A 10,000-nucleotide genomic window follows, 5' to 3' on the forward strand; every position below is an offset into this window, starting at 1 on the left:
CCGATACAGCTTGGCACCAGTGACGTCATAACTCATTTCTACAGATGAGTGAACCGGAGCAACGTGAAATAGAGAGTCTTGCTCAAGAACACAACACAACCCAGTCACAGAATTAAACTCACTACCACATGATTGTGAGCCTGACACTCCAGCCACTGAACCATTCACCTTCATGCACATGTACATATAAATACACACATAAATATGCATTAATACGTATTTAGGGTTATTCTGGTGAGGTCAACTTTGCCTTTCATCCTTTCAAGTTTGATTAAATAAGTACAAATTAAACACTGGGGTTCCGATCTAATCAACTTCCCCACTCCCTTAAAATTGCTGATCTAAGCCAAAATGTGCAACCAAAATGTATTTAGGATTAACACTAATTAAAAGTCCCTCTAAAGTTAGCAAATCCATGAAATACACTATAACAGTTAAATTGTTAAGTAATTGTTAGCCATCATTGCTATAATTACAAATTGTTAGCCATCATTGCTATAATTACAAATTGTTAGCCATCATTGCTATAATTACAAATTCTTAGCCATCATTGCTATAATTACAAATTCTTAGCCATCATTGCTATAATTACAAATTGTTAGCCATCATTGCTATAATTACAAATTGTTAGCCATCATTGCTATAATTACAAATTGTTAGCCATCATTGCTATAATTACAAATTGTTAGCCATCATTGCTATAATTACAAATTGTTAGCCATCATTGCTATAATTACAAATTGTTAGCCATCATTGCTATAATTACAAATTGTTAGCCATCATTGCTATAATTACAAATTGTTAGCCATCATTGCTATAATTACAAACGCTTGCCATGTTGCACTGGATGAAACGAAAGAAGACCAATGTGGCTACAACAACAAAAGGACAGGTGTTTATGACTGAGAATGAAGACTTTGTGTACAAACATGAAAGCACTGCTACTAAATGGATAGACTCTGAATCCAAAGAAGAGATAAAAATTACATGTGTGATGTGTGTCTCTGTGTTTGCGGGTTACCTTTGTTCAGACATCATATGATGGTTCTCAATGAGCATTATCATCATACAGGTCAGGTTATTTGTTTCTAGTCTTCCAGGAATGAACATGTCTGATCATGAGGAAATATTACTTTGTATGAAAACAAGTGTGGGTTGGTGACAGGAAAGGCATCCGGCTGTAGAAAACCTGCTTCAACAAACTTCCTCTGACCAATGCAAGCAGGGGAGAAGTGGACATTTGAATGATGATGATGATGATTCATTTTCCTATAGTTTATATTAATAAAACTCTTCTGAAAACACTCAAGGATAAGGTGGTGCTGTTAAGTCCATGACAGTGCAAAACCTCTACAGTCGCACCGTATGTGAAACAGTGACTCAAGGTCATAGAAGAAATGTCCGGAGTGTGGTGCAGCAGGTTCAAATCTGGAACCGTATAATTATGGAACAAACTTCTAAACATGACTGCATAAAATACACGTGTATATATACACATGCACACACATGTATATATACAAAGATAAAGAGAGAAGACCCGTCCTCCACAGTAGTGGTGTTCACCCTGCTGGAGAAGATTGGCCTGCAAAAGCCCTTTGCCACTTGCACATAAAAACTACTTGTACCAGCGCAATCTAATGGCGCCTGAGCTGGCAGCACATAAAAGGCACCCATGCCAGTGTTATGTAAGAAGCAACCAGCACACTGTGTAGTGATTGACACTAGGAAGGGCATCCAGCCATAGAAACCTAGACAAATCAGGTTGAAGCCTGGGACAGCTCTCCTTCCAGCAAGCTCTGGTCAAACCATCCAATCGATGGAAAACAAACATTAAATGATGGTGATGATGTGATATATATATTATATATATATATATACACACACACACAAGGAGCGATGGGTAAATTGTCGTCATTATATATTTTTCATTTTACGCATGCACATTGCTTGTTTTTGATTTTGTCGACTACACAGTATAGTAGGATCAGTTGGGCACCGTCTGTGAAAAAAACAGCATCATGATACAATTCACTCTGCCAAAAATTTGGAAACGACATGCTGTACTGCTTGGCATTTGCACCGGAAGCTCCAGTACGAATATTTCAGAGTGTTTCGGTGTCAATCTGAGGACATGGACCAAGAGTGATAAAAAAGAAACATCCAGTCAACATCATGGGGTTTGGAGTGATCAATAGTGATGGCAACATCATGCCTCCATTCACCTTCCCACACAGCCTTGGAATCAACACGGAGGCCTACATCAAGTGTCTGTAGCAGGTAGCATTACACTGGATCAAGAGGGTAGCAGCTGGAAGACCCTATGTCTGACAACAGTCAGACAATTTCTGCGACCACATCACCCCTAAAATCTGGCCACCTAACTCCCCAGACTGCAAACCATTTGATTATTATTTGTGGGGCACAGTTGAGCAAGAGACCAACAAATCTCCTTGTAACACCAAAGATAAACTGAAGGCAAGGATCATGGCAACATCCACCAACTAAAACAAGGTGACCATCTAGAAGAGTTGAAGGAGATTCCAAAGTCATCTCGAAGCTGTGGTTGAAGCCAATGGTGATTTTATTGAATAAATTTACTCTTTAGTACTTCAAGATAGTTTTATGTAATTTTGATAAATATATCTGTTAAAATGAGATGTCTGTATACACATATATTAATATATATGTATATAATTATGTATAGTTATGCATATGTGCGTGTATATATGTATGTGTGTGTATGTGCATGTGGTATATGGGTGCGTGTGTGTGTGTGTGTGTGTATATATATATATATTACCTTGAAAAGTTTCTTTATGTGTAATACCTGAATCTATGATTAATTTTGCCTCGAAATTAAATTTTGCATTCATTTTTTCTAAGGCATAATATCACGGTGTCATTAATTAATGCCTACAATATTTTATATCAAGTGATTTGATCTGCTTTTGAATGACAAATGCAAAATATTGCCAGACTAGAAATTAATCCTTGTAACTTATACCTGATCCTCATAAACTCATCTATGTTTACACATGCACAAGAGAATAAACAAACTATATGTGTATATATTTCTCAGTTTAATTATTCAGTCATACACACACATGTACACACATACAGACACACACACACACACATGTGTATGTATATATATAATATATATGTATATAATTATGTATAGTTATGCATATGTGCGTGTATATATGTATGTGTGTGTATGTGCATGTGGTATATGGGTGCGTGTGTGTGTGTGTGTGTGTATATATATATATATTACCTTGAAAAGTTTCTTTATGTGTAATACCTGAATCTATGATAATTTTGCCTCGAAATTAAATTTTGCATTCATTTTTTCTAAGGCATAATATCACGGTGTCATTAATTAATGCCTACAATATTTTATATCAAGTGATTTGATCTGCTTTTGAATGACAAATGCAAAATATTGCCAGACTAGAAATTAATCCTTGTAACTTATACCTGATCCTCATAAACTCATCTATGTTTACACATGCACAAGAGAATAAACAAACTATATGTGTATATATTTCTCAGTTTAATTATTCAGTCATACACACACATGTACACACATACATGTGTATGTATATATATATATATATATATATATTATCCAAAATGTACAGTATTATACATCCATCATGACTGATCTTACCAATCAGTTTCACACCAGGAATGTAATGGAGTGTTAGATGACAATCCGATTATATAACTTCACGCTCATCAGAGTTAGCTGATATGGAAAGGAATATGGTGATTTCTCTCTGTATCTAGGGTGTGGTGAATAAACTGTTGTCTAAATTACGCAAAATGAAAATGACACAGACATCTCATTTTAACAGATATATTTATCAAAATTACATAAAACTATCTTGAAGTACTAAAGAGTAAATTTATTCAATAAAATCTCTATTGGCTTCAGCCATGGCCTCCAGATGATTTCAGAATCTCCTGCAACTCTTCTGGACAGTTTCCTTATTTAAGTTGGTGAATGCTGCCATCAGTTCATCTTTGGTGTTACAAGGAGTTTTGTTGGTCCCTTGCTCAACTGTGCCCCACAAATAATAATCAAATGGTTTGCAGTGTGGGGAGTGAGGTGGCCAGATGTTAGGGGTGAGGTGGTGGCAGAGATTGTCTGGCAGCCATGAGTGGGTTCTATTTGTGTGGCACGGTGCAGAATCCTGTTGCCAGACACAGGGTCTTCCAGCCACTTCTCTCTTAACCCAGTGCAGCAAAACCTTTTCCAGGCACTTGATGTAGGCCTCTGTGTTAGGTGTGAGGCCTTGTGGGAAGGTGAATGGAGGCATAATGTTGCCATCAGTAGTGATCACTCCAGACACCATGATGTTGGTTGGATATTTGGTGTTCATCACTCTTAGCACATGTCCTCAGACTGACACCCAAACACTCTGAAATGTTTGTATTGCAGCTACCAGCGCAAATGCCAAGCAGTACACTATGTTGTTTCAAATTTCTGACAGAATGAATTGTGCCATGGTGCTGTTTTTCTCACAGATGGTGCCCAACTGACCCTACTATACTGTGTAGTCAACAAAATCAAAAGCAAACAATGTGCATTCACGAAATTAAAAATTGTCACACTGAAATATGCAGAATGGACATGTTCACAATAGAGCTTACCTTCCATGCACAAGTGGCTAGTAATCAATAAGGTGTTGGCTTGAAATTCTAAACTGCATATGATCCTAGTGAATTCTGTGAGTTTGAGCCAACATTGCACCGTGAAATTCTTTCACACCAGTCATTATCACTGAAATAGATTTTAAAAAAAGTTTTAGGTTAAACCAAGTGAAATAAATATACATTTTGTGATGATGAACTGAAAAGTATTCAATATAGGAAGGAATGAGTTTAAATTATTTACTCAGTAAATTTACAAATCTAAAGCTGATACCATAGGTTTCATGCAACTGATCACTGATGTATTGGTGATAAACTTCAACAAATGTGATCTGTTTATAATTCTTTCTGGACCAGAAGTGTAGCCCTTACCGAAGATCTACAATGTTGCTCGACTTGCTAGAAATAGCAGCTAGATCATACATTATTATCTTAACTATAAGGGAAAGGTACATTAGATAGCATAGTTCTATCAAAAAAAAAAAAAAGATGGTCACAGCTGGAATGCTTTTGGTCATAGGCTTTTTCAATCAAGTTAATTTGGGGGTTGCACAAAACAACTATCTTAAAAACTGACCACATCAAACACTGTGACATTACTTTGGGGACACAAAGTCATCCCCTCCTCACAGTGGTGGGGACGCTGGCAACGGGTAGTGTCAGTGCTATGCCGTCGGGAACTTCAGTTCCTGGTAGGGCCACCCAAGGCGGATTGGTCTGACACTGAGTGGTATTGGGGCCACAACCCGGCAGACGGGGCTCTGGTGAAAATCCTCGGAGTGTCTGTTTCGGCAACCGGTGGCTCCTCGGTCGTTCTGTCCCTGCGTCTGCAGACAATCTGCGGCAAACAGGATGTCTCTACATGTGGGATTGTTGGGGACCGCTTGTGAAATTCATATTCCCACCATACTTCTTCCACTGCCATGGTTCGAGATGCCTCGAGGGTGGTGGAAGAAGCCAACTCAACCCACCCAGGGTGAATGTCATCACAAGTACAAGTAAATGTGACATTAGATAATGTAATCCTAGATATAAACCTAAAAAGATAAGATGGGCATGGCTGGAATGTCTTTAATTATAGATCTGCTCAATGACTATTGGCTTAAGGGTTAAACAGCAATTACTTTCTTCTTTACCAAAAAACTAAGGACAAAATCAACTTTGACATAATATGACCCCAGAAAGAATATATATATATTAAATTATTATATTAGGATAAATAATGAAATGAGAATTAATAAATATAAAGAAACACATAATTATAACAAGAACAATTTCTTTGAAAGGTACACAGAAGTCTTTAGAGAGATGGGGAGTCATGATTAATTGAATGATGGTCAATGTATAACAGGTGTTATTTCATTTAAATGAACCCTCTGTGATAGTAAAACAGATAAAAACACCAGTCAAATCAAATGAAGTTTCGATGCTACAAAGTACATAGAAAAGTAAAGTATTGCATGGCAAATACCCAACAAGGGTCAACGATCCAGATTTGGGTACAATTATGGCCCATCACACTATAGCAACTCAAGATGAATGTCTGCCCACCAGAAGCTACCAAGCAAGCATTCTTGAAAATGGTGCAGACTCTGCCTGCTGCTTCTGTGATGGAACCAGGGAAACAACTGACTGCTCCATTTCTGGTTGCCCTATGCTTACCTCAAATGAATGCATTATTCACCAAGATAGGTTTGACCAGTATATGCACTGGTTAATATGCTGTATGAGAAGAATTGGTGGGGAAATAAGCCAGCCAAAATAAGAGAAAATAAAGACTATCACCATTCTTTGGGACTTTAGTATCCAAACTGATTGAGCTATATAGGACAATAGACCAGACATTGTGGTAACATATAATGCTGACAAAGCATGTCTGCTCAAAGATATGAAAATCCTAGCAGACTGCATCAATTCTGTAAAATTATATGAGAAATTAAGTAGATATAAGGACCTTAAACTAGAAGTCTCAAAATGTGGCATCTAAGAACAACAACTGTACCTGCAGTCATTGGAACTTTGGCGACAATACCAAAAGATGCTCTCAAAGACTATGGCCAAATATCAGAAAACCCCAAGGTATCAGAACAACAAAGAAATTCTCATGGGAACTGTCTGCATCCTAAGAAAAACATCGTCAACTTGAAAATACCTGATTCTCTTAAAACTGAGATATAACAATTTTAACAGAATCATAGTTCTCAGATTCTGACTTCATTTACATTCACTGTATCATTACTAACCATAAATAATATCCATAATAAAACGTCAAACTTTATTATTTGAGGACTCTGGGTGAGACCTGGAACGGTTTGTATATAACAAAGCATCATAAAAATAATATCATGATTTTAGTTTTTAATGTCTTTAAAATTTACTAGTTTCACTAAGGGAGGAATTACAGGCAGTATTCTAATACTATGACTGATTGTAATGTACAATTTACGCAAGGAGAGAATTTCGTAACGCGAGGGCTGCTTGTTTCAATTGTTCTACCGCGCTGGCTACAAAATAAAACTGACAAACCAATGAGGCAGGAGTACAAACAGTGGAATAAATGTTTTGCCGTGAAGAAATGATGTGAGATAGAACCACTGGCTGGAGCAGTGAGGGAGCCTCTACATGGTCGCTTAACTTGCTAGAAATAACAGCTAAATGCCTCTCAAGTCACACCCACCGTCTTAAAAAACAAGGAAGAATACATTGGACAATGTAGTCACAGATTTGCAAAAATACAAGATGGTCGCGGATGGAACGGCTTTGATCATGAGCTTTGCTCGAGAAGAACTAACCTGAAGCTAAACAACGTTAATGTTGACGAATAAATAAAGAAAAAAACCCGCTAACGAGTCACTCGAAACGGTAGCAATAGCAGCCAAATTCCCCTTGGTTCACACCCAGACATCTTAAAAGCAAGGTTGTACATAATTAATGATATCCTCCCAAATGCACGACGTTTGGAAAAAGAAAAGAAACGATATTCATTTAAAATTCTCGGCATTAATCGCTTTTACTACTAATAATATTAATAGCTTTGAATTGAAACCTATACATTTTAAATGTGTAATGGAAAGAAAAGGTGAACGTCAGGAATAGGTTATACAAAAATTTCAGAAGGAAAAAAACTCAATTACGGATCCGAAAGTTAAGATTAAAAACGAATAATTAAATGTAAACATAAATAGTGGGGAAGCTGGAAGCAGCTAAGTTGGCTGGAACAAAAGACAAGGGTCAAAAATCTGTCGAGGCGTCGGGGTATTTGTTACTCTCAGCATGAATGAGTGAGCGGGTGCGCGCGCGAATAGTAGTGACAGTAAATACTACTCTTTCCTCCTCCTCCTCCTCCTCCTCTTGCCACTACAACTACTCCCTCTTCGCTCTTCGCATCCTATTACTCCCGCTCTAGCGTAAATCACGCAAACACACGCACGCACGCACATTAACAAGCGTGCACGCACGCATGCACACGCATTTGGTTACGTGTGTTATTTAATGGAGGTCACACGAGCACACACTCCCCTCCCACCACCACCACCTCCTTTAACTCTTCTCTCCCTTCCTCTCTCTCTCTCTCACTCACTCACTCACTCACTCGTTCACTCAGTGTCGAGCACATGGGTTTTGTACGGTTATAATGAGAATTATCCCCCTTCGTTGTGCGTCAACCAAGACAAGGCTCGCTTTTTAATTGGTCGCACGAAAGCCAAGCTGCGTTGGCGGCGGCGGAGGAGCAATACAAAGAACAACCGCACAACTCTCCACAATCGCACTTCCATCTTTCCACACACACACACACACGCACGCAATTTGGGATGGCAATCAATAAAATAAAAAAAGAAAGAAAACGACTGCTTTTTGTCAATTCTTTTCCAAGTCACAATGATTTTTGTTACATTTTTATTGCCTTGCATTTGTAAACTTGGCTTCACTGTTAAATGTTGGAAAACTAGATTTTAGTTACCTATTAAAGATCGGAACGAAAATGTTACCTGATTAATATGCAAAATGCGGCAAAACAAAGACAGAAAATTAAGTTCACATCTAAACCTGAAAAAAGTAGAAGCGGAAAACAAAACAACCCATCATGCCATTCACTAACAATAAACTTGAGGTATAAATATATTTTACATCACACACGCACAGACGATATCTGAATAGGTCTTCTCTCTCTCTCTCTCTCTCTCTCTCTCTCTCTCTCTCTCTTATATGGGAGCAAATGTGGGTATGTGGTAAAAAGTCTGCCTCCCAACCACATAGTCGGTCCCGGGTGCTGGGTTTAGTCCCACTGCGTGGCACCTTATTTTCTATTATAGCATCGGGCCAACTGAAACCTGGATAGATGTGCTAGACGGAAACCGAAAGAAACCTATCGTATGTGTGTGTGTGCGTGCGTGCGCGCGTGTGGGTGTTTTTGTCCCCCAATCGGTGTTGGTGTGTTTACGACTTCATAACTTAGCGCTTCGGCAAAAGAAACCGATTGAAAAAGTACTAAACTTGAAAAAATAAGTACTAGGGTTGATTCAATTGAGTTGTAGGACTGAGCATGACCCCACCCCACTACACATAGGGGCTTCAAGATTAGTTGACCGGCTAAAAAGTAACAAACGCTTAACATCACATCTTAGCCTCACCTAGTTGTCTCTCATTGATACACTCATGTACTAAATTTCCCATGATGGCTTCATTATAAGTTGCTTATGCCATATCCTCTGCAACGCCACACCTACTAACTGGAATTTTACATAAAAACTTTCACTCCTGTAACATGGACCATACCATCAAACCCACCCCAAAAGCTCTATGGAAACACAATGTGAACTACTGCCTAAAATTATCCCTCATGCCAAAATTCATCCTGAAAGTGACTTTATTCACCAACCCAACACTGCATGAAGTACCATGGATTTTTTAAATAATTTATGTGAAGTCTATAGCTTATTTCTCCTCGATAGGCCCACATTATTGTACACTGCAGTATTTCACTTCTATTCCTGTTTTTGTTATTATTCTTATTCTATTCTATTTATCTATAAAAAGATAAGCACACCTTATCTATTCTTAACTGAGTTTTATGTGTTAGCCCTACTAACTACTCAGACCCTCTGAAGAAGCCCAGGGGTACATCCATTATCCAAGCCTTGTCTGTTCATCCCTGCATAACAATGAAGTGATGGAGATTACCTGGAAGATTTTGTTGACTCTTGGCAGAAACGTCTGTAAGGAACTAGTAACTGCACACCCATTTTCATTTTTGCCCATCTATATTTTAGCAGATTTGTTTAAATAAAAATAAACCAAAACAAACATACATTACACGAACATATATAAACAGGAGATAGAA

The 10,000-nt window shown here is 38.0% G+C and overlaps 1 protein-coding gene across 6 annotated transcripts in view; it reads right to left on the reverse strand.

The window, feature by feature from the left end:
* Positions 1-10,000, reverse strand: part of LOC115213796 (serine-rich adhesin for platelets-like) — a 104,324-nt gene that overhangs the window by 69,909 nt on the left and 24,415 nt on the right. For all 6 annotated transcript variants that reach the window (XM_036505098.1, XM_036505097.1, XM_036505096.1 and 3 more), the window contains exon 2: positions 4,660-4,789. The gene's annotated coding sequence lies outside the window, so the exon portion shown is untranslated. The remainder of the gene's footprint in view (positions 1-4,659; positions 4,790-10,000) is intronic.

Source organism: Octopus sinensis, linkage group LG7 (genome assembly GCF_006345805.1).
Source record: "Octopus sinensis linkage group LG7, ASM634580v1, whole genome shotgun sequence".
In the NCBI taxonomy this organism is placed as follows: domain Eukaryota; kingdom Metazoa; phylum Mollusca; class Cephalopoda; order Octopoda; family Octopodidae; genus Octopus; species Octopus sinensis.